This window comes from Ostrea edulis, chromosome 10 (genome assembly GCF_947568905.1).
Source record: "Ostrea edulis chromosome 10, xbOstEdul1.1, whole genome shotgun sequence".
Taxonomy (NCBI): domain Eukaryota; kingdom Metazoa; phylum Mollusca; class Bivalvia; order Ostreida; family Ostreidae; genus Ostrea; species Ostrea edulis.
Window position 1 is genome coordinate 43,441,119 of NC_079173.1, and position 26,242 is coordinate 43,467,360.

Below are 26,242 nucleotides of genomic sequence, written 5' to 3' on the forward strand. Positions count from 1 at the left end.
GGTAAAAATTTGCATATGTGTAAAATTTACACTTGGGTGCCTGTGAAGAGGACTTTGATAGCGTTCATGCATAAACACGTACAGTAGTTACGATAAACAGACAATAATCTAACTCGTATCAATTAGTCGCTGTCAGCTTTTGTCTGCAAGTTAACATGTATTTCGCGGGGAAATAACGCGTAGGAATCTAATTAATTTAATTTCCATAATGATGAAAATATAAACTTTAATCGTGCAATTTTATTTAAATTAAACTTGGGAGACAGCAGGCGGAAAAATACGAGTTTCTAATAATTTATTTCCCTGTCTTAGAAGATTCAGTTTAACCTTCAGTGTGATTGCTTTCACGTAATGCAAATTTATCGACAATCCAAACATGTTTTATAACACTACACCTACTGATCATAGAAGTTTTCCCAGCGCAATATTTTTTGGGACTTGTACCCAAATACACTCGAATAGCTATTATGCACTGAATATATTTAAAAATGCAATACTGGATTATTTTCAGGAAATGGATTTATTAAAAATGCAATACTTTTAATCATTTACAGGAAATTGCACCAGCCGCTCAAGCAGAGTCGATGGCGAGGGAATAAGTGCTCTTTGGTTTTGGCGGAGAACGGTGACACAGTTTTGAGAACATTATTCCGTGTGATTCCTCGTGACGTTCTCAGAACCAGAACTCGATATTGATTTATATCAACAAGTTTAAAATTTCCTTTGTTTTTAAAAACAGACACATTCTGTGTACTCTGTTGTTTTATTAAGACAGCCTTGATTGTTTTATATATACACTCGTCACCGAACGCTCAAAATTTTACTTTACGATATTTTTGTTAGTAATTTGCCTGTATATATTGTATATTTTTCTATGATTATGATGAATATACCTAAAGGAATTCTGATTAAAGACAAATCTTAATTATCTGTGTATTGGTGTTATGGTGATACGACAGGGGTCGTGTAGAGGCATGGTTCCAAGGTATAAATAGATTGCATGCGATTGAAGTGTTTCATCTATCGACATAGTCTTGGAACAATACAAACTTTTAAAAAAAAAAAAGACCCGATATATTGCTGACAGCATTCACATTTATTGAGTCAATGCGAAGGACACAGACCGAGACTGGACTTTAAATGCCGTCACTCGTTGTGGAGTTTTGGTAATAGAACACTGCGATTATTAGAGCTTTTGTTGGTTATTGCGATAGAGTAACACACATCCATTCATTTTATTCGCTAAAACCACAATGAAAGTGGTAGAGAAATTTCATGTATTAATACAAATTATGTCAGAGGAATGAATATAGGTATGAGAATAAATATAGTGAAATACATGCAGTACCCACATGTAGGAGAGAAGAGAACTGAATAACATAGTGAAATACATACACACATGTAGGAAAGAAGAGAACTGAATAACATAGTGAAATACATACACACATGTAGGAGAGAAGAGAACTGAATAACATAGTGAAATACATACACACATGTAGGAGAGAAGAGAACTGAATAACATAGTGAAATACATACACATGTAGGAGAGAAAAGAACATCACTAATTACCACCCGTTGTTACGTACCAGGTTAACTTGCCAAGGGAGGTAGGGGGGGGGGGGGGGGGGGGGGGGGGGGGTGAGTCCCAGTTCCTCCACAGCTCTTCGCCACATACGTGTACATGCTTGTATAATTCTTTCTTTAGATAGTAAAATTCCAATCGTCAGGTCAAAACCTGTCGTAAATTTTATAAAGCGGAAACGCTAGATCAAATCCTGCTGTCATAAATTCTACTGAAGTGGGCAGACACAGATCCGGGTTATCCGCTTCTCTTCAAGAATGACCGAAAATGTTGAAAATGATCACAGAGGAGACATTTCAAGACCTAAACTCCACGAGGGCTTCACCCCTGGATCCAATCAATGGGGGCCTAAGGCGGCCCCAAGACCCCTTGCCTCATAAAATTGCACCCCCACCCCCCCCCCCCCCCCCCCCATTTCAATTTCTGGATCCGCTCCTGGTTGAGACCTTGTATCGCTATATTCTTTCATCGTCGTCTAAAAAAATTATATCAAAAACTCCATAACATATTTTCCACTATACTTCTGTCCAAACTTACCTCCAAACATCCATTAAAGGGACTGGTTCACGATTTTTGATAAAAATATTTTTCATTTTTTTATGTTAAGCATTAAAAATATAACTCATTTAATGTTGACAGCCAAAATTTTGACCTTCTGAATGCAAGAATAAAAGCAATATTTTAGCCTTGAATTTGTGTTATGAAAACAAAGACTCGGGTCTTTTTATGTATGTACAAACAAACAAGTGAAAAATTGATTTTGTAATGTAAAGCATCTTAATTTTGCGTAGTCGCAAATTTTAACATTTAGATGACACATTTTACCCCAAAAATACTTGAAATGTGAAAGATATAATAAACTTTGATCGATATTCATTTCTGTTGAAAATTTCGTAAACAATAACATACCGCAATCTTTGTTTACAAAACAAATGATAAACTCTCCAAAATGAGTTTCTGTGATAATGTATAACCTTAATTTCTATGTGAAATCTTTTAAACACATTAGACAGTAGATTTTGATAATTAAAAGAGAAAAAGAAAATTTTGGGGGAAATCGTGAATCTCCGCCCCCACCACTAATAGCGAAGTGTAATAACAGTGTGTTATATTTATTATATTAGTGATGGGGGTGGGGATATATATATTTAACACTCTGTTATTACACTTCGCTATTAGTGGTGGGGGCGGGGATATATTTAACATTCTGTTATTACACTTCGCTATTAGTGGTGGGGGCGGGGATATATTTAACACACTGTTATTACACTTCGCTATTAGTGGTGGGGGCGGGGATATATTTAACACACTGTTATTACACTTTGCTATTAGTGGTGGGGGCGGATATATATTTCACACACTATTATTACACTTCGCTATTAGTGATGGGGCGGGGATATATTTAACATTCTGTTATTACACTTCGGTATTAATGATGGGGCGGGGATATAATTAACACACTGTTATTACACTTCGCTATTAGTGATGGGGCGGGGATATATTTAACACACTGTTATTACACTTCGCTATTAGTGATGGGGCGGGGATATATTTAACACACTGTTATTACACTTCGCTATTAGTGATGGGGCGGGGATATATTTAACACACTGTTATTACACTTCGCTATTAGTGATGGGGGCGGGGATATATTTAACACACTGTTATTACACTTCGCTATTAGTGGTGGGGGTGGAGATATATTTAACATTCTGTTATTACACTTCCAAATTAATGATGGGGCGGAGATATATTTAACACACTGTTATTACACTTCGCTATTAGTGGTGGGGGCGGGGATATATTTAACACAATGTTATTATATTTCGCTATTAGTGGTGGGGGCGGGGATATATTTAACACACTGTTATTACACTTCGCTATTAGTGGTGGGGGCGGGGATATATTTAACACAATGTTATTATATTTCGCTATTAGTGGTGGGGCGGGGTTAATTTAACATTCTGTTATCACACTTCGCTATTAGTGGTGGGGGCGGGGATATATTTAACATTCTGTTATTACACTTCGCTATTAGTGGTGGGGGCGGGGATATATTTAACATTCTGTTATTACACTTCGCTATTAGTGGTGGGGGCGGGGATATATTTAACATTCTGTTATTACACTTCGCTATTAGTGGTGGGGGCGGGGATATATTTAACATTCTGTTATTACACTTCGCTATTAGTGGTGGGGGCGGGGATATATTTAACATTCTGTTATTACACTTCGCTATTAGTGGTGGGGGCGGGGATATATTTAACATTCTGTTATTACACTTCGCTATTAGTGGTGGGGGCGGGGATATATTTAACACACTGTTATTACACTTCGCTATTAGTGGTGGGGGCGGGGATATATTTAACACACTGTTATTACACTTCGTTATTAGTGGTGGAGGCGGGGATATATTTAACACACTGTTATTACACTTCGCTATGAATGATGGGGCGGGGATACATTCTCAAAAACAGATTAACTTATGAAAGATGCTCTGTCGTAGTCCTGATAGGAGTTATGAGATTGATCGCTGTTCGTTATCTTCACCTTTATAGGAGTTATGACATTGATCGCTGTTCGTTATCTTCACCTTTATAGGAGTTATGAGATTGATCGCTGTTCGTTATCTTCACCTTTATAGGAGTTAGGAGATTGATCGCTGTTCGTTATCTTCACCTTTATAGGAGTTATGACATTGATCGCTGTTCGTTATCTTCACCTTTATAGGAGTTGTGAGATTGATCGCTGTTCGTTATCTTCACCTTTATAGGAGTTGTGAGATTGATCACTGTTCGTTATCTTCACCTTTATAGGAGTTATGAGATTGATCGCTGTTCGTTATCTTCACCTCTATAGGAGTTATGAGATTGATCGCTGTTCGTTATCTTCACCTTTATAGGAGTTATGAGATTGATCGCTGTTCGTTATCTTCACCTTTATAGGAGTTGTGAGATTGATCGCTGTTCGTTATCTTCACCTTTATAGGAGTTATGAGATTGATCGCTGTCCGTTATCTTCACCTTTATAGGAGTTATGAAATTGATCGCTGTTCGTTATCTTCACCTTTATAGGAGTTATGAGATTGATCGCTGTTCGTTATATTCACCTTTATAGGAGTTATGAGGTTGATAACTGTTCGTTATCTTCACCTTTTTAGGAGTTATGAGATTGATCGCTGTTCGTTATCTTCACCTTTTCAACTAAGTTATGAAAGAAATGACAGCGGATTTTGGGTTGTATGTCCAAGCAATGTGATTGCTGCCATGTTTTATTTTCATCCAAGCGTTCTAAGAAGAAAAGGACATTATTAAAAACTAAGCAAATCACTTCAGAGGGTGTTATTGTACAGCAAAACACGCTTTTAACGAACCCCCTTATTGATAACGAATTCACACTTATTGTGAAGTGATAGTTATTTCAATATGAGAGGAAAATTACGAAAATTGTATTGGATATGATAAAGTTTGGTCATAACGATCTACTTAGGAGGTTCGCTATAACCGTGTTTTACTGTATAATGAAGTTTGGTTATAACTAATTGGGTTTTTTTATGGCCCAAGAGGTTAGCTAAAATCTAGATTTACTGTACCGCGGGCCTAGGAGGTTTGCTATAACCGTGTTTTACTGTATAATGAAGTTTGAGTACAAGGTTTTTTTTTTAATGGCCAAAGTGGTTCGATAAAACCTAGTTTTACTTTACTGTTGGCGTAGAAGGTTCGCTATAACCGTGTTTTACTGTAAAATGAAGGTTGGTTATAACGATTTTTTATGGCTTAGGAGGTTCGCTATGTCTGTGCTTTACTGTACCGCTAGCCTAGGTTTGCTATAACCTAATTTTACATAATGAAGTTTGATTATAACGAATTCTTTTTCTATGGCCTAGGAGGTTCGCTATATCGTTCGCTATATCCGTGCTTAACTGAACTGCTGGCCTAGGAGGTTCGCCATACTCTTATTTTACTGTACTGCTGGCCTAGGAGGGAAGTTCGCTATAACCGTATATTACTGTACCGCTGGCCTAGGAGGTTCGCTATACTCGTATTTTACTGTACTCCTGGCCTAGGAGGGAGGTTCGCTATAACCGTATATTACTGTACCGCTGGCCTAGGAGGTTCGCTACAAACTAGTTTTACTGTACCGTGTATTTTTCCTTTACGTGATACGGACAGTCTGTGTGGTGCTTTTATTTCACATCTCACCACCAAGGCACAGTTTGAGTTCAACATTATTTGTTGTGTGATGTGTTTTATTTGCTGTGGGATGTATTTTATTTGTTGTGTGATATGTTTTATTTGTTGTGTGATATGTTTTATTTGTTGTGTGATGTGTTTTATTTGTTGTGTGATATGTTTTATTTGTTGTGTGATGTGTTTTATTTGTTGTGTGATATGTTTTATTTGTTGTGTGTTTTATTTGTTGTGTGATGTGTTTTATTTGTTGTGTGATATGTTTTATTTGTTGTGTGATGTGTTTTATTTGTTGTGTGTTTTATTTGTTGTGTGATGTGTTTTATTTGTTGTGTGATATGTTTTATTTGTTGTGTGATGTGTTTTATTTGTTGTATGATGTGTTTTATTTGTTGTGTGATATGTTTTATTTGTTGTATGATGTGTTTTATTTGTTGTGTGATGTGTTTTATTTGTTGTGTGATGTGTTTTATTTGTTGTGTGATGTGTTTTATTTGTTGTGTGTTTTATTTGTTGTGTGTTTTATTTGTTGTGTGTTTTATTTGTTGTGTGATGTGTTTTATTTGTTGTGTGTTTTATTTGTTGTGTGATGTGTTTTATTTGTTGTGTGATGTGTTTTATTTGTTGTGTGATGTGTTTTATTTGTTGTATGATGTGTTTTATTTGTTGTGTGATGTGTTTTATTTGTTGTGTGATGTATTTTATTTGTTGTGTGATGTGTTTTATTTGTTGTGTGATGTATTTTATTTGTTGTGTGATGTGTTTTATTTGTTGTGTGATGTGTTTTATTTGTTGTGTGATATGTTTTATTTGTTGTGTGTTTTATTTGTTGTGTGATGTGTTTTATTTGTTGTGTGATATGTTTTATTTGTTGTGTGATATGTTTTATTTGTTGTGTGATGTGTTTTATTTGTTGTGTGTTTTATTTGTTGTGTGTTTTATTTGTTGTGTGATATGTTTTATTTGTTGTGTGTTTCATTTGTTGTGTGATATGTTTTATTTGTTGTGTGACGTGTTTTATTTGTTGTGTGATGTGTTTTATTTTGTTGTGTGATGTGTTTTATTTGTTGTGTGTTTTATTTGTTGTGTGATATGTTTTATTTGTTGTGTGTTTTATTTGTTGTGTGATGTGTTTTATTTGTTGTGTGTTTTATTTGTTGTGTGATGTGTTTTATTTGTTGTGTGTTTTATTTGTTGTGTGATGTGTTTTATTTGTTGTGTGATGTGTTTTATTTGTTGTGTGATGTGTTTTATTTGTTGTGTGTTTTATTTGTTGTGTGATGTGTTTTATTTGTTGTGTGATGTGTTTTATTTGTTGTATGATGTGTTTTATTTGTTGTGTGGTGTATTTTATTTGTTGTGTGATATGTTTTATTTGTTGTGTGATGTGTTTTATTTGTTGTGTGTTTTATTTGTTGTGTGATATGTTTTATTTGTTGTGTGATATGTTTTATTTGTTGTGTGTTTTATTTGTTGTGTGATATGTTTTATTTGTTGTGTGATGTGTTTTATTTGTTGTGTGTTTTATTTGTTGTGTGTTTTATTTGTTGTGTGATGTGTTTTATTTGTTGTGTGATGTGTTTTATTTGTTGCGTGATATGTTTTATTTGTTGTGTGTTTTATTTGCTGTGTGATGTGTTTTATTTGTTGTATGATGTGTTTTATTTGTTGTGTGATATGTTTTATTTGTTGTGTGTTTTATTTGCTGTGTGATGTGTTTTATTTGTTGTATGATGTGTTTTATTTGTTGTGTGTTTTATTTGTTGTGTGATGTGTTTTATTTGTTGTATGATATGTTTTATTTGTTGTGTGTTTTATTTTGTTGTGTGATGTGTTTTATTTGTTGTGTGATGTGTTTTATTTGTTGTGTGTTGTGTTTTATTTGTGGTGTATTTTATTTGTTGTGTGATGTGTTTTATTTGTTGTGTGATGTGTTTTATTTGTTGTATGATGTGTTTTATTTGTTGTGTGATGTGTTTTATTCGTTGTGTGATGTGTTTTATTTGTTGTGTGATGTGTTTTATTTGTTGTGTGTTTTATTTGTTGTGTGATGTGTTTTATTTGTTGTGTGTTGTGTTTTATTTGTGGTGTATTTTATTTGTTGTGTGATGTGTTTTATTTGTTGTGTGATGTGTTTTATTTGTTGTGTGATGTGTTTTATTTGTTGTATGATGTGTTTTATTTGTTGTGTGATGTGTTTTATTCGTTGTGTGATGTGTTTTATTTGTTGTGTGATGTGTTTTATTCGTTGTGATATGTTTTATTTGTTGTGTGATGTGTTTTATTTGTTGTGTGATGTGTTTTATTTGTTGTGTGATGTGTTTTATTTGTTGTGTGATGTGTTTTATTTGTTGTGTGATGTGTTTTATTTGTTGTGTGATGTGTTTTATTTGTTGTATGATGTGTTTTATTCGTTGTGTGATGTGTTTTATTTGTTGTGTGATGTGTTTTATTCGTTGTGATATGTTTTATTTGTTATTTACTCAGCCAAACCGCCTTTAAAAATCTATAAAAATGACAATTCATCTCAATGCTCAAATTTGCGTTCATGAGGCCTTATATTTCTCGGGGGTAGCTCTTGTTTCCCCTCTCCTGCAGAGCTGCAGAGGGGGGAGGTATGGTCTTCTGCCCCCCCCCCCCCAACCCCCCCCCCCCTCCCCACTGAATCGCTGAATCGGCGTTTTGCGTCTCAGTAAAAGGTAAGGTTTCAGGATATATCTTGCACACATCAAACAGTATTAGCCATATTAGCCATACCCAGAATGCTCCCAGCGTACTGGAACTCGTACCGTCATTTGTCAAATTTTTGTGTTTAGATGTTCTTGTACAACCAAACTTCTCAGGTAAATATTCAAGCTTTGACAAAATATCATACGATTGAGATCAAACTTTAAAACGTCTGCAGATTCTGTTTCTGTCTCAATGCTGGTTTTCTGAATAAGTATGTAAAGCATTTCATGGTTGACAACACGTCCTTGCTTACATGAACGACCTTAGCTTCTATAGTGTATTTCGTTCAATGGAATTTGTAATCTTAGCCGCTGGATATTGTGAAAAGGACGGTGCTGAACCGTACCAACATTATCTTAATCTATGGTTTGAATGAGATGAAGATCAGCGCTTTTAGATAAGTTGAAAATGCAACAGTATTCGACATGTATAAACGACGCATGCACCAAACTGTCGCGAGATCATGCTGTTGTGTCTTATCATATTTTTTTTTCGATGTTGGAAACCAAGCCAAAATTTTGTCATTAAAATAAACTATGAAAAATTATGATTTCTGAAATTTTCGACAACTTATATTTAGCCATTAACGGAGCACTGGTCTATTCAACGCAAAGGAAAACGCAGATTTTCTAATGAATATTAATGAAAGAGGGACGTTTATGGCGATTGCGCGCAAGCGCAGTAAAATATGAAACGGCACGAGAGAAGAGGATTTCGTTTACAGATTGTCGCCGTATTAAAATGATTTCATGTTCAACAGAAAATTTAACCCCACCCCCTCTTAGTACTAGTAGTTCCCTCTTAGTACTGGTAGTTCCCTCTTAGTACTAGTAGTTCCCTCTTAGTACTAGTAGTTCCCTCTTAGTACTGGTAGTTCCCTCTTAGTACTGGTAGTTCCCTCTTAATACTGGTAGTTCCCTCTTAGTACTAGTAGTTCCCTCTTAGTACTGGTAGTTCCCTCTATCCTATTCTCCTAAATTTGAAGCATCTCACCGGTCTTATTGACATCTCTATATGAGTGAAAAATTCTCTCGAGAGACGTTAAACAAGATACAATCAACAGACATAATAATTAAATTCTCTGTACAAACATACGCACACACATGGACACACACACACACACAGAGAGAAAGAGAGAGAGAGAGAGAGAGAGAGAGAGAGACAGACAGACAGACAGACAGACATGGGCAAGTAATACAAACATCTCCAGTGGGGACAGACTTGTTTCCTGTACAGCTGGAAAAACAAGACAATCCTTGTAAGGACGCGCCGTGTTGTTGTGACCTGATACTAATGGGTTAATACAAGTGATGGGTGAATTATACATACAATAGTTAGGTTTATGACATTAGGGATGGGTGAATTATACATACAATAGTTAGATTCTGTGACATTTTGAAAGCTATACCCCCACCTCCACCCTCACCACATCAATTGACGTCTCAGTCTGATAACTTGGACACGGACTGACACAGTTTATTTGAAGTCTATGATATGTGTGATCTATCACAAACGTGGACATCTACCGTCTATCAATACTTGACGTAGATGGTTAGCCGTATTGATAAGGGGTATTTATAACCATTACCTGTGTATTTCCAACCTTAGCGTGTGACGTCATCGACAACAAACCCTCCCATTGGTTAGCTAAAAGTGTTCGCACAACATAACGGATTTTTCAATTTTAACTTGCTAAATTTTTATTAGTGTGTGTGTGTGTGTGTGTGTGTGTGTGTGTGTGTGTGTGTGTGTGTGTGTGTGTGTGTGTGTGTGTTAGATTATTTTTTTTCTCCAGTAGTTGTACATGTATTTATGTCAATGGATGTTTCTTTTTTAATTACAGTTAATTGTAAAAGTACATTTAAAAAGGGTGCTTATTTTCTCGGCCTTTACATGTAACACTATTTTGTAAGGTCAGATTTCATATAAAAAATCACGGATAAAACATGTGGATGCTTGTTATAAGAATATTTAATTCAATCTAGCTCTCCCTCATGATTTCCATGCTTAGATCTTTTTTCTTCTTATAAATGTCATCACTACAAAGATCATGGTGTTTGAATATGAAAATATATATTTATGTTAAAAAGATGCATTTGACATAGCTTGATCTATATAATGAAGTCCTGTGGGCCCAGATTATATATGATCTTGTGGGTCTCGGGCTGTGATTCTCTGGGACCCAGACTATGATCCTGTGTGGCCCGGGCTGTGATCCTGTGTGGTCCGGGCTGTGATCCTGTGGGATTCAGACTGGACGGACTTGCGAAATTACGAATAATTATATACATGTAGCAGTTCAAAGTACTAATGAACAATGATAGTACATTGAATAAGTACTAATGAACAGTGATAGTACACTGAATACTAATGAACAGTGATAGTACACTGAATAGTAATGAACAGTGATAGTACATTAAATACTAATTAACAATGATAGCACACTGAATAAGGGAAACTGTTTGCATTAGTATTCATTTTTTAAGAAAGCTAATATTTTTTTATGAGAGATAGGGCGTGTGTGGTTTACTTGTGAACGATTAGTGCACCTGGTATTGTGAAACCTATCTGATAAATATTGTACTCGCCTAAGTACTTTGTAATATGAATATTGTACTCGACTAAGTACTTTGTAATATGATAAACTTGTTTCATCAACAAACACACATCTAAAGAAAGCTAATATACTAGTATAGTTCATTAAACATATCCCAATACGTGTTTCCACTACGTGTGTACCAGTATCTGTATGTATTCCCCGGTGTCTTTGTGCGGACCTGGAACACCTTTATATTTACCTGCGAATATACCTCTTTGTGTTTAATGTTCCGTGGTGATTTCGAGTGCACCTGACACACATCAAACCCGGACGATTGCACAATCAACAGTAAGCCCAAATGGAAACCCCGAAAACGGGTTACGCAAATAAATATTACACACCTTAAGTAAAGATAAATGCCCCAATAAGCAGAGTAACATGCATTCAAGATAAGTAGATATTATGTAGATATATAGGTTTACAGCAAACTGACCGAGTTTTCTATTCATGTAATATTATTTATGACCCCCCCCCCCCCCCCCCCCCCCCCCGGTATCCATCCCGTATTCTCCTTTTTTCCCCTGTCTACTCCTTCAAACATACAGTCTAAATACGATTGTGTGATTTTAACAATACTATACTCTTCTGAGGAAAAAACCCTTCCTATTTACAACTTATAACTTGTAAAACTATCAAACAAAGAATCTAGTGATATAAAGAAAGGTTGCGAGTCAGCAAAGCTCGCTCATTCCGGACAAGTCACGCCCCTTCCGGTGGGAATGGTTGTAACATAACAGTACATATACATCACATACAACAGTGGACTAATGTCGATATAATTGTTTTCCTCAGGGGAGAAAATGATGGCGTGTGGAGATTACAAGTCCTTCAGTCAACACACATATAACCCTCATCGAAATAACCATGTGTTCTTTTCCTGGGGAGAAAATACCTCTCAAGGAAGGTTTAAAAGTCCCATCAGGAAAAAAAAAATAAAAACTGAGCGATTTTGTCCAAATCCCATAAAATTTTATTTTTTAGGTAGAAAATTTGATTTGCTATAGGAATATATTTTCTTTTAAAAAAAAAAAATAAAAAGAATTTAATTTCCTTTAGAAATACGTTTTTAAAAAACAAGAATAAACGTAACGACGATGGAAGTGACTTTTGTTTTTTATGCCTCACGTGTTCTGCCAACGAGCCTGTTTTTGTTAATGATTCTTCTACAGGTTCACCTTGTTAAAACTTTTACTTCCTAGTAGATAGTACAGTGCGATCGAAATGCGTAACTAGGTAGTCCGCCACTCAAAAGGCGGGAAGGATTACCAACTAAGATACTACCAAAAATTATTAAATTTGTTCAAAATATTCAACCAAAGGAAGTTATACTAAGCGATCCCACGACCCCCCCCCCCCCCCTCTCCCACCCCCAACCGATCCATCAACTACCGAAATATTGTTAAAATATCAATGTGTGTGGCGTGGGGATCGTCGGTCGTCCAGTAGAACCATTCAATACACGGGGCTTCTGTCTCACTACATCAGGATACCTAACCGGGTTTTAAATTTCTTACAGCATTATCCACATGTCAAGACGATTTTAAACAGATTCCCAAATATTACAAAGGTTCTGAAGGTTTATAACGGTTACAATCTAATCAACGTGGCGATGTATAACTACCATTAGTCTGATTATAGCGGTCTTGACCTAAAACTGGATACAACAATGGGAATTTCACAATGCTTCAATACTTATAGGGGTGTGAAAGAACTGGGGTGACGTTTTGTATGTCCTACAAGGATTAGTGCTAAGGAACACAGGCTATACACACAAACATCAAACGTGCGTAAGACTGTAAAGCGCCTTCGTAGCGGGGTCACACAGAATTCCAACCAATATATGGCTCCGTTAATTCAGTCATGGAGAATTTGCATTCTTTGAGCGGTTTACACAGAGAAAGCGTTTTAGATAAATTATTAAACAGATGTATTCGTGTAATTTACATTTCAATGTTTTTTACCTTCAATATAATTATATAATTTATCAGGTGAAATGATAATGTCAATATTATGCGGATTAATCTAGATAAATATACTGTATTCTACAACTATTCTAACGGCTGGGGTTATTCCGACAAAAATGAAAGTAAAATGTAGATATAAAAAAAGTAAAAGAATTGAAAATACATGAGGGTATGAAGAGCAGCTTCTCATGATCGAAATGACAACTGAACGCGCTTCTTGAAGTATGTCGACATAAAGCGTCGCATTTCATGCCCTCATGAATTTTCGAAAATGAAATTTATTTCTTAAATGAACACATGTATCTACAAGTTTAACAAGATTTATAACCTTAGTATACATAGTATCATAACCAGTATCCTTTAATTTACATGTACATAGAATATTGACATTTCGTATCCTAGATAACTTAATTACAGCTGTAAAGGACATTTCCAAGGACGATTGTACAGCTCCACATCCTAATTCAAGCGAACGTCAATTTTAACATCACCTACTTTAATTTCAAAATCTAATGATATCAAACGTACGTTAATTTTAACATCACCTACTTTAATTTCAAAATTTAATGATATCAAACGAACATTAATTTTAACATCATGCACCTATTTCAATTTGAAAATTTAATGATATCAAACCTACGTTAATTTTAACATCATGCACCTATTTCAATTTGAAAATTTAATGATATCAAACGTACGTTAATTTTAACATCACCTATTTCAATTTGAAAATTTAATGATATCAAACGTACGTTAATTTTAACATCACCTACTTTAATTTGAAAATTTAATGATATCAAACGTACGTTAATTTTAAACATCACCTACTTTAATTTGATAATTTAATGATATCATCTACTTAATAAGATTTTAAGCCCGTTTTGTTTATTTTTTTGTTGTTTGCTTTTTGAAACACCCTGTGTGTATATCAGTAGAAGTCGGTGTTAACTACTAGAAGAAAACTATACACAATTAGCAAATAATCCCATTGGAGAATGGAAGTTGCGACATTTCAATCGGCAGAAACTGGCATCAAATTTCTCATTAATTGTAAAATTATTAAATCCGTAAGCTCTTCTTAAAATTTCACGGTATATACAACACAAAGTAGGGGAAATAATAGGAAATCGTGATCGCCAAATATCTTATTTCTAATCTTTTATTTGATAGCCCTCACGGGGTGACTCGGTCGTCAAAACAGGGAAAAGTGTTTCCTAACGATGCTACAACCACACGAGATTTATAACGTTCGTGTTGACTTACAAGTCTTTTCATATAAATGTGGAAAGGTTCCAGCTGATTTAAAGCTTACCCGGGTAAAATAATCTTCTGTATGTCCAATTTAAATGTGTTTATCTGTCCGGCTGCCTGTCTGTCTACACGCCCGTCTGTCTGTCTGTCTGTCCGTCTGTCTGTATACACGTTCGTCTGTCTGAAGGATAATTAATTTGAAATCATCCCCTAGCCATGTTAAATGCATAACATCTAAAACAAAAAAATCTTCATAGAAGTCTGAAATGATATTGGGTCGGGGTTCAGATTCAAGGGTAGTCAACTAGCATAATATATGTATAATGGGGGAAATATATCTAAAATTGTGAAAATGCTTTGAATACCAAATATATATATATATATATATATATATATATATATATATATATAAAAGCACAAAAACCCAACAACACCCTACTTTCTTAAAGTGTCGGATCTGAGAAGATACAAGGCCAGTAAAGAAATTTATAAAAGCACTGAAAAGGCCACGACACTGTTGGTTATTTAAAACTCAAATTTTCGACGCAACCCGCGTCTTTATCAAGAGACATAAATTACATAAACAAATAACACACAAAAACGACAAGTATCGATAAACTACATTGGTGAGAAGAGTGATACACTATTGTACTGAGTGATAAAAATGGTGGTGGTTACGTTGTAAAACGTGTTTACTGACTATGGTTTAGAGAGTTTGTACCATGGTCGGGTCGGGATGAAAATAAAATTATTCTTGAAAAATTACAGAAATCAGAAAAATTTAGAGGGAAATCTTACAAAACAATGTGATTATGGAATAAAATGGTGGGAAGATAATGATATGGAGTGATTAAGTTCAAAACAATATTAGGTAGTCCGTACCATTGATGATTCGGATATGGTGAACAGCGAAAAATAATGATTGCCAGAAGAACACGATTAAACAACAAACAAAGTCAATCAAAGGACACTGATCTAGCATTAAAATCAACAATCGAATAGGTGAATGGGAGAGAAGTCTAAGGAATTCGATTGTTGATTTTAATGCTAGATCAGTGTCCTTTGATTGACTTTGTTTGTTGTTTAATCGTGTTCTTCTGGCAATCATTATTTTTCGCTGTTCACCATATCCGAATCATCAATGGTACGGACTACCTAATATTGTTTTGAACTTAATCACTCCATATCATTATCTTCCCACCATTTTATTCCATAATCACATTGTTTTGTAAGATTTCCCTCTAAATTTTTCTGATTTCTGTAATTTTTCAAGAATAATTTTATTTTCATCCCGACCCGACCATGGTACAAACTCTCTAAACCATAGTCAGTAAACATGCTTTACAACGTAACCACCACCATTTTTATCACTCAGTACAATAGTGTATCACTCTTCTCACCAATGTAGTTTATCGATACTTGTCGTTTTTGTGTGTTATTTGTTTATGTAATTTATGTCTCTTGATAAAGACGCGGGTTGCGTCGAAAATTTGAGTTTTAAATAACCAACAGTGTCGTGGCCTTTTCAGTGCTTTTATATATATATATATATATATATATATATATATATATATATATATATATATATATATATAATTCAATAAAAAAAGCAGGAAAATAAACAGTTCCAAAATATATTTAAATCACTATTAATTTGTATTCACCTGAGGATGGATGTTAAAATCCAGAAAGCGCTAGTGATTTAAATATATTTTGGAACTGTATATTTTCCTGCTTTTTTTATTGAATTATTTTGACTGTGTGATATCAACTCTTTCTATTTGGATTATATATATATATATATATATATATATATATATATATATATATATATATATATATATATGTATATATATATATAAATGAATAAAAAAAAATAAACTAAAAAATTCGCTCGTATACAGAAAGGCGTCAAATTCAGAGGTTCTGTGAAAATATTCCGTACCTCTGAACACCAGGCACAAAATCCAAATGCTTAGTCAAAATGAGTTTGGGATCTCGACAAACATCGGGAAACTTAAGGCCCGAGGTTGATAGTTTTAGACGTCAGGGTGATGGTTTTAGGCCCCAGGGTGATGGTTATAGGCATTATGGTGATGGTTATAGGCACGAGGGTGATGGTTTTAGGCATTAGGGTGATGGTTATAGGCACTAGGGTGATGGTTTTAGGCATTATGGTGATGGTTTTAGGCCCTAGGGTGTAGAAATAATGTTTTGAATAAAAGTACTTCTGAACACATCTAGCCCATGCAATGTTAAAATTAAGGAGAACTGCAACGTCAGAGTTGTGAAATATGTACGCTATCGCTATCACTCATCCAAGTAATCGGGTTCTCCTTATGTTTGTAAGGATCTTTATTTTGATTCGATAACGATCCTTAAAGACTTAACGAGATTCAATATTTACTTCTGTTGGCATTGAATTCACGGCGAATGCAGATTTTTATTTTTTTTTTTACAAAGGGTGGGGCGTGACCTGGGATTATCCAAGATGGTATCTTTTCCGCCCAAATTAGGATTACAAAAATCCAAAACGGCACAAAATGAGTTTTTAAAGAGAGCGGGTTGCAATATCTAGATCCGCCACTGACATTAACGACGGACCCCCCCCCCCCACCCCACCCCCCACACACACACTGAAATTAGCGACAGATCTGCTACTGAAATTATCGACAGATCCACTACTGACATTAGTGACAGATCCGCCACTAACATTAGCGACAGATCCGCCACTGACATTAGCGACAGATCCGTTACTGACATCAGATCCGCCACTGACATTAGCGACAGATCCGCCACTGACATTAGCGACAGATCCGTTACTGACATCAGATCCGCCACTGACATTAGCGACAGATCCAGATCCGCCACTGACATTAGCGACAGATCCGCCACTGACATTAGCGACAGATCCACTACTGAGCTAACGACCTGTAATTTGGTGACTGTTGAAGGCGATCATTGTAGTCCTCACATTTTTAATTTGCTGTGGGTGCGTACCGCTCACTCCTATCTCCTACAACCACAAAGTGCAGTATTTCATAAAAACGGATGCAGAGGATAGACGCAGTTTTCAATGGCGTTGTTTACTATTTAGTTCAAGTCTCGAAAGTTTTTTTTTTTTTTTTTATATTTTTTTTTTTTTAAACATACACACAGTATATATATACATACATTCTGCAAAGAAACTTGTACAAAATGTTTATAAGAACTATCAGAGGTATATGTATATATTATTTTCTGAGAGAGAGAGAGAGAGAGAGAGAGAGAGAGAGAGAGAGAGAGAGAGAGATGAGTTCAGTCATTATTTAATATATTTTAAAAGGGTACATATATATTGAAATTTATAAAAAAGATAATTTTCAAACAAAAAAATAAACAACAACAGCAAACAAACACTCAATGAAATAATTGATTCCAGCGGTTCCAGCAGGTGTCAAACAAATCTTTTTCACCATTTTTATATGCAATATGTCTTTGAGTTTCATAAAATGTGTTCATTAGCGATATCACAACATTTACATTCAGTGTCTTCCCTTTACACCTCATAGTATAGATATAATATTTCAGCCAAAGAACAAGATTATTTTGTATAGTTTTCTTTTCATCCAAAAATCCAAAAATAAAATTATTTTTTGTTATTGATATTTGAAGATTGGTCTTATGTTCAAAACAAACTTCAAATTCTCTTAAGAAATGCTGAGCACTATCACATTCCCAAAATAAATGTTCAATTGTTTCTTCTTCTATCTGACAGAATGTACAATTCTTATCATCTCTAATTTTGATTTTGAATAAGTATGAGTTTGAAGCTAAAATTTTGTTCAGAATTCTGTATTGAAACCACTGCAGTTTACAATTACTTGTAACTTTAAAGGGCAATTTGAAGATCATTTTCCATTCTGTGTCATTTAATTCAAATATTTCATTCCACTTTCTTTTACCAGTAGGTTCTGTGCTTCGCTTTGCGATATCGCCTAGACCTTGACAATTTACAGAGAATATTTTAATTCCCATCAATTATTGAAAACAAGGTGTCGAGACCTGCTGGAAGCTGAACTGAAATGAAATAAACGATTTCCTGCACGCATGTATACAGACTGAAAAAGAGGGAGACGATAGTAAAGAAGGCTAAGAAAGAGAGAAACGAAAGCATATGAAAGAAATAAAGCATTAAAAAATATATGTAATGACAACTAGTTCTTGTTACTCTTTTTTTTTTTAAATACAGGCAAGTGTCCTACTTGGTTATTTGTTTTGTCCAATATAAACCGGAAGATCATAGAAGGGGCATAAGTTCCAGAACAGCCTCGTATATATGATCGGAAATAGTATTCCCGGAAAGGAAGCTCATCGTTTCACGTTTGCTATTTTTTCCTCGATTTCGTCAAAGATGTCGAACAACACTCGCTTTTCTCCAATTTGTCCATACACACGGCCGTTGAAATACCAAGCTGATTTGACATTTTCGTTTTCCAACAACGTATTAATCAGCTGCCCATTAAGTTGAGTCACATCGTCACAGAGACGAATTCCATTCTGGGTGGTTTTTTTCACTGTTGATCGATGTTTCATGATTCTCGATTTTAAAGAATTCTTAGTAAGTTTCATAAGAATCGGTCGTTGATAACCTTTTCTGCCAGGAATTCTGTGAATTGCCATAATATCGTCGTCTGGTATTTCCACACCTGCATTTTCTTGAATGATGTTTTGTACCAATTCTTTGACGTTTTCCCCGGGTAATTCTTTCACTCCGTGAATTTTCACATTATTTTTCCTAGAATATTGACTATAAGTATATATTGTTGCCAGTGTTAGACATTTATTTGGACACGTGCTGGTATGTATATGCAATATTTAGTAGTTCGTAAAACTGGTGGACATTGAGTGAGTAGTATTCAGATATTTCTCCTATTGCATTCGTCGGATGATTAGCAGTCTTTCTGTAGCCACCGTACATATGAACTATGGCTTCTCAAAATACCAGATCAAATAAGTCTGCAAATACCAGCAGAACGAAATCGGTGAATACAAGTATAAATGAACAAGAAAAACAATCCGGCAATAGCGATGTCTTACAGAATATACAGGCGGATCTAAAATCCCTCAAAGAAAATGTTGGTAAGACAGTAAACATTGATGATATTAAAAACATTGTTGGGTCAATTGTCAGAGAAGTTATGTCTGACCATAAGAAAGAGATGGAAATACTTATCGAGGAAAAGCACAAAGTTCTTATGGACATTATAGATTCACAAAGGTCCGAGATCGAGGGTTTAAATGACCAAATACATGTGATGTCTGTGGGAAATGATGAACTGAAGAAGTTAGCTAGATCAGCGATGAGTAAGGCCAACTGGAATGAACAATATTCTAAGTCTCGAAAGTTATCTTTCGCCAGATACCATATTCTCCATCGTCATCTTCCCATATTGATGTGGTTTGTTTCACATTCCGTCGAGAATTTTTCGAGACGTCACCAACTACTTTATAGCTATGCTTAGCGCTCAGCGTCCGTGCCCGACTGGTTAGAGCACCCAATCTAATTGAAATTAGATGTTAGATCCGCTTGCATACTCGCTACACAAACATCTAACAACATCCCGTAGAGGGTCACGTCAGAGGTCAAATTCGATTGACCAATGAAATCACCGCTGGCAAAATCATTGAATGTTTGTTGAAGCCGATAAGTCTAGAGTGATACCGAATTTGACCTCTGACGTGACCCTCTATGGGATGTTTTTAGATGTTTGTGTAGCGAGTATGCGAGCGGATCCAACATCTACTTTTAATTAGATTGTAGAGCACCCCACTCAAAATCACACGGCCTCTCACCTCTGGTTGGCGCGGGTTCGAATCCTACTCACGCCATTAAGTGAGAAAGTTTTCCAGTTTATTTTCGGAAGGTAGGTGGTCTCTTCCCAAGTACATTGTATCTGGGTTCTCTCCTCCACCAATAAAAACTGGGCGCCACTAAGTAACTGAAAAATTGTTGAAAACAGCAATCAATCAATCAATCAATCTAACCACTCGACCACGGAGACCGAGGGAGGCTACTGACAAATAAGGGGATTCGTCAATATCGTTTAAGGAGGTATGCTACACCAAGGAAATTTGATATGGCTGAAAAGTGGAGGATATGTACAACAATTTTTTTTAAAATTAAACTTTTAAATCTACTTTATTTAGTCAAAAAACGCAGTTTTAGTACAAAGCCGTTTAAAAAAGATTTAAAACCCCTGCTGGACTCGAACCCGCAATCTGTACAGTTCAGCAATCGATGTGCTAACCTACTGAACTACTCAACTAGGCGATGATTTTGAAATGAATAGGCAAATATTGCTGATATTTATATTTTCATCCATCTTTTCAAAGGAAGTCAGCCATTATGACGATGTAGAGCACCTCCTTAAAAGTGAATAGCATTACATAGTACACCAATAACAATATCTAACACTGCATGAACGTTGTATAACAATATCTTATCATCTAACAGGGGCGGATCCAGGAATTGCGGTTACGGGGGCGCCACTGTATGAGGCAGGGGGTCTGGGGGCCACCTTGAGGCCCCCAGTGGGTCCAGGGCGAAACCCTGGTGGGGGTCCACGGGGCGAAGTCCCCGGAAGCTCCTGGATTTTACAGATTTTATAGGGCCTGAAATATGTCTCCTATTTAGTCATTTGTACTATATTTTATCACTTTTTAATAAGGTGAAATTGATAAAATGACGCAAATTTTAAGGGTTTTTGGAAAAAAATCAAGTTCTCATAATCAAGTAATTCAAGAAATCAAAAGATTTTGTCATTTATTTCTCTGGGAGTGGAAGAAATTATTGCTTCTTCTATCGATTAGTACACTTTTCTAAACAAGATACCACGATTTACATCAAATTTGAAAACTTTAGGGGGGGGGGGGGGGGCGTCGGTTTCGCCCCCCTTAAATTCGCCACTGTATAACACTGTGTATGATCGTCGTATAACAATATCTTATCATCTAACACTGTGTATGATCGTCGTATAACAATATCTTATCATCTTACACTGTGTATGATCATCGTATAACAATATCTTATCATCTTACACTGTGTATGATCGTCGTATAACAATATCTTATCATCTTACACTGTGTATGATCATCGTATAACAATATCTTATCTAATTCTGTGTATGAACGTCGTATAACAATATCTTATCATCTTACACTGTGTATGATCATCGTATAACAATATCTTATCTAATTCTGTGTATGAACGTCGTGTAACAATATCTTATCATCTTACACTGTGTATGATCGTCGTATAACAATATCTTATCATCTTACACTGTGTATGATCGTCGTATAACAATATCTTATCATCTTACACTGTGTATGATCGTCGTATAACAATATCTTATCTAATTCTGTGTATGAACGTCGTGTAACAATATCTTATCATCTTACACTGTGTATGATCGTCGTATAACAATATCTTATCATCTTACACTGTGTATGATCGTCGTATAACAATATCTTATCATCTTACACTGTGTATGATCGTCGTATAACAATATCTTATCATCTTACACTGTGTATGATCGTCGTGTAACAATATCTTATCTAACACTGTGTATGATCGTCGTATAACAATATCTTATCTAATTCTGTGTATGATCGTCGTATAACAATATCTTATCTAATTCTGTGTATGGACGCCCTGTACCTGTGGTGATGAATATTGATGTATATTCAGTTATATTTTCCCCACACTTAATCTGTAGAATCGTTTAAATTCGTGGGGGCCAATTTTCATGGATTGCTGAATTTTTACGGGTTCGTGAGCACGTAATTTTGTGGATTTATATATTTGTAAGAAAGATAACTCTAGAATGTCTGTATTCGTTGAGGATATAAATTCGTGGGTGAGGGGTACCCACGAATTCCATGAAAATTGAGCCACCACGAATTCTAATGATTCCACAGTATTTGAATCCCAAAAATGGCAGATCATATTGACATTGACAAATAGAAATCTTAATACATTTTTAAAAGTTCCATTATCACAACCATTTGCAGCATTATGAATATCGGGGGGGGGGGGGGGGGGGGGGGGGGGCTGAGTGGTTAGAGCATTGCGCTCAAAATCACACGGCCTCTCACCTCTGTCGGCGCGGGATTCGCGGCGCATGTTCGAATCCCCGCGCCGGTAAGTGAGAAAGTTTCCCAGTTTACTTTCGGAAGGTCGGTGGTCTCTTCCCAGGTACATTGTATCTGGGAGTGTGGCAGAAAACATCGAAACGAACAAACGAAAAACATTATGAATATCTACTTATAGTTTGTATTAGTTACTATTCTTTAAAGGCATATAAGTATACACAAAATTTATCAGTAGCATATATAATCAATTATAGCATTAATATCCATCGTATAATCATTAGCATATATCACCGATATCAATTGTACAAGTAACTAGCCTATCCCATTTTTGATTGACCGAACGGTCACGATTTCCATGCTTTGTTTCATGTTTTATACCTGGGTACAAAAAGTGGAGTAATTTGCTATAATTCTGTAATTGTACTTAAAAGGTAAATCAGGCAAAAACAAAAAACAAAAAATACACGGCGAGTTAGCCGATGTTTATGGGTCGTCTGCACCATCTTATGCGCAGGTTAAATTCTGGGTAGGGGAATTCAAACGCGGTAGAACGTCTGGACGCCCACTGGATGCCACCGACGAAGAAATGTGTAAGAAAGTTCGGGATCTGGCAGGCGCGTAGCCAGAAATAAAATGAAGTGTACGCAAAGTATGGAAGGGGTCCGGGACCACCTTGGGGCCCCAGTGGGTCCAGGACAAAATCCTATTGGGGGCGAAGCCCTCTAAAGCACCTAGGTTTTACCAATGAAATCACTTATTTTTTTGTGCATAGAGTTTCTTGTCAATTTCCAAACCCAAAAGAATTCACAAAATCATTTTCTAAAGTGTTTTATGATGCCAATTCACTGTGTGTACTTGGACCGATTTACATTCGTTTTACGATTTTCTTCCGAATTTGTTTTCGATAGGTGAATATTGTAAATTTTACTGATAACAAAATATATCCTCATTCGTCTACTACGCGTGCATGTGTATATAATGTGCATTTAAGTGATATTCGATATGATGTTAATGATTTGAAATTCAAAAAGAATTTTAGATTTGATTGAATGGACATTATCATGCTGATTGAATTAAAACCGGGGATATTTATTTTTGAGGCACAAATATTTAAACAGCAAATATCCCCCCCCCCCTCTCTCTCTCTCTCTCTAATGATGTGTACGCAGTTGCGTACTTGCGTATAGGCAGCTACGCGCCTGTCTGGTATACTCTGATAGGCGAATTCAGGTGGAAGAAATAGCACAGGCATTAGGCATTTCACATGGTAGCGTTTCAACAATCTTATATGGTCGTTTAGGTATGCACAAGCTAACAGCCCGTTAGGTTCCTAAGTCCCTTAGCGATGAGCAAATGACAACCAGAGCATCAGAATGCAGCGCTTTGTTGAAGCGTTTTAGGTCAAAGGATGATTTTCTTTTGTGTTTAGTGACTGTAAATGAGACTTGGGTTCATTATTATGAGCCAGAGAATAAAGCTCAGAGTCGTCAGTTGTTAGGGCCTGGGTCCCCGAGACCAAAGAAGTTCAAGACACAACTATCTGCTGGCAAGGTGATGGTCACAGTATTTTGGGACGCAAAAGGCGTTATTAGGTTGGACATTTTACCCAAGAGCAGTTACTGTACAATAACTGGAATGTACTATGCAAATTTGCTAGACCAGCTAAGAACCGCCATCTGTGAAAAACGCCGAGGTAAACTCTCTAAAGGTGTTTTCCTGTAACAGGACAACGCGAGAGACCACACTTGCAAAAGTTGCATTGGATGCTGTAGAGCGGGGTATGAATTGATACCACATCCTGCCTATTCGCCTGATCTAGCTTCTAGCGATTTTTTCCTATTCCCAATCTTGAAAATGGATATCTGTGGACGTCATTTCTGGTCTGACAGAGAAGTCGTGACGGCATTTGAGGAGCGGGTCAATGGAAAGGACCCTGACTTTTTCAGTTCTGGGCTGATTGGCACTTGAACACCGTTAAGTCTAAGTGCATCATACTATATGCATAATATAATGGTCGGTGATTTGACATTTTTAAAACAGTTTCTATGCGAGATTTGTGTATTCCACTGAAACAGATACCCCCTGAAGTTACATAATTATTCTATAAAAAATACCTGAACCGGAAGTCCTGTCTACAAATGCTCCTGATTTATGGAGATTGTACATGCATAGCTACTTTAGGTCTGCCTGTGTGCTCATGTTTATATTTCGAATGATTGTTGTGACTGGTACAAATCGATTGGTTTATTTCGAAAATGTTATCTATATGACGAAGAACACCCCATTGTTAAATGTGGTCTCTTCCCAGTTACCTTGTGACGGCTTGGTGTAAAATGTGGAGGATGGAGGCTCCAAAATGGAGTGTCAAAGAGTTACCTTGTGACGGCTTGGTGTAAAATGTGGAGGATGGAGGCTCCAAAATGGAGTGTCAAAGAGTTACCTTGTGACGGCTTGGTGTAAAATGTGGAGGATGGAGGCTCCAAAATGGAGTGTCAAAGAGTTACCTTGTGACGGCTTGGTGTAAAATGTGGAGGATGGAGGCTCCAAAATGGAGTGTCAAAGAGTTACCTTGTGACTGGGCTCTCTCTTCCACCAACAAAAACTGGGCGCCACCAGATAACTGAAAAATTGTTGAATGTGGCGAAAAACATCAAATCAATCAATCAATCAATCTTTTGGTTTTTTTGTTTTTTTTTTATAAAATATTCTAACGGCTGTCATTTGTTTACGGTACTGGCATGTTTTTGTCATTGCTTGTCTATGGGGACGTTTGTCTCCTCTATCTGAACATTAAGAAGTCAATAGGTCGCTGATTACAACTATTTTTATAAACGACTTTTTCCACTCAACAACTCTCCCGTATAGAAAAGTATAGAGTGCCTCGTCTTGTTCTCTAAAACATCAACATGTCGATATTAACAATGGCGGATTTAAGGGGGGAGCAGCTGGCGCCCACCCACCCCTAAAATTTTCAAAGTCAAAGTAAATCGTGGTCTCTTGTTTAGAAGAATGTAAACGATAAAAGAACCAATACTTTCTTCCACTCTCGGAGAAATAAATGATAAAATCTTTTGACTTATTGAATGACTTTTATTTGGAGAACTTACATTTTTTCAAAAAGCCCTTAATTTTGCGTCATTTTATTTATTTCACCTTATTGAAAATGAGATAATATAGTAAAATTGACTACATCAGAGACATATTTCAAGCCCTATAAAATCTGTAGAATCCAGGAGCTTCCGGGGGCTTTGCCCCCTGGAACCCCACTAGGGCTTTGCCCTGGACTTACTGGGGGACTCAAAGCGGTCCCCCAGACCCGCTGCCTCATAAAGTTGCCCCCTCCCCCCAACCGTAATTCCTGGGTCCGCCCCTGATTAAGAAGTCTGTGTCCCTGATTTTTACAATTACATGTATACGACATTTTTATCTCAGTAAGTCTCAAGCTTTGTGCACTGAACGACATATTTATCCTCTTGGTTATAGATAAATCAACGCGATGGCTCGTAGTTTATCGCCAAAAAATAAGTCAAATAAAATGAATATTGCCCTGGTTATTACACGACTTTTGAAAACTGATGTTCGTTGTAAGTCGCCGAAAAGATGTCGACAAGATTGTCAATTGAATTAGTCTATGACGATAGCTTCTCAGCCCATCAACCAAACGACTTAATGAAATCGGTTTTGAATGTCGTGATGTGTTTTCTAAACTGCTTAATTAAAATCGCCTTTATTCAATCGATTGGTTGATTAAATGATAAGATATTGTCAAAACATGTTTACCTAGGGCATATAA

The 26,242-nt window shown here is 36.1% G+C and overlaps 2 long non-coding RNA genes across 2 annotated transcripts in view; one reads left to right on the plus strand and one right to left on the minus strand.

The window, feature by feature from the left end:
- Positions 1 to 1,543, minus strand: part of LOC130050801 (uncharacterized) — a 3,134-nt gene extending 1,591 nt beyond the window's left edge. Inside the window, exon 1 of the long non-coding RNA XR_008799063.1 lies at positions 539 to 1,543. This is a non-coding gene — a long non-coding RNA (uncharacterized LOC130050801). The remainder of the gene's footprint in view (positions 1 to 538) is intronic.
- LOC130050805 (uncharacterized) overlaps positions 1 to 18,584 on the plus strand; it is a 54,451-nt gene extending 35,867 nt beyond the window's left edge. The window contains exon 2 of the long non-coding RNA XR_008799067.1: positions 18,267 to 18,584. This is a non-coding gene — a long non-coding RNA (uncharacterized LOC130050805). The remainder of the gene's footprint in view (positions 1 to 18,266) is intronic.
- The last annotated feature ends 7,658 nt before the right edge of the window (positions 18,585 to 26,242 follow it).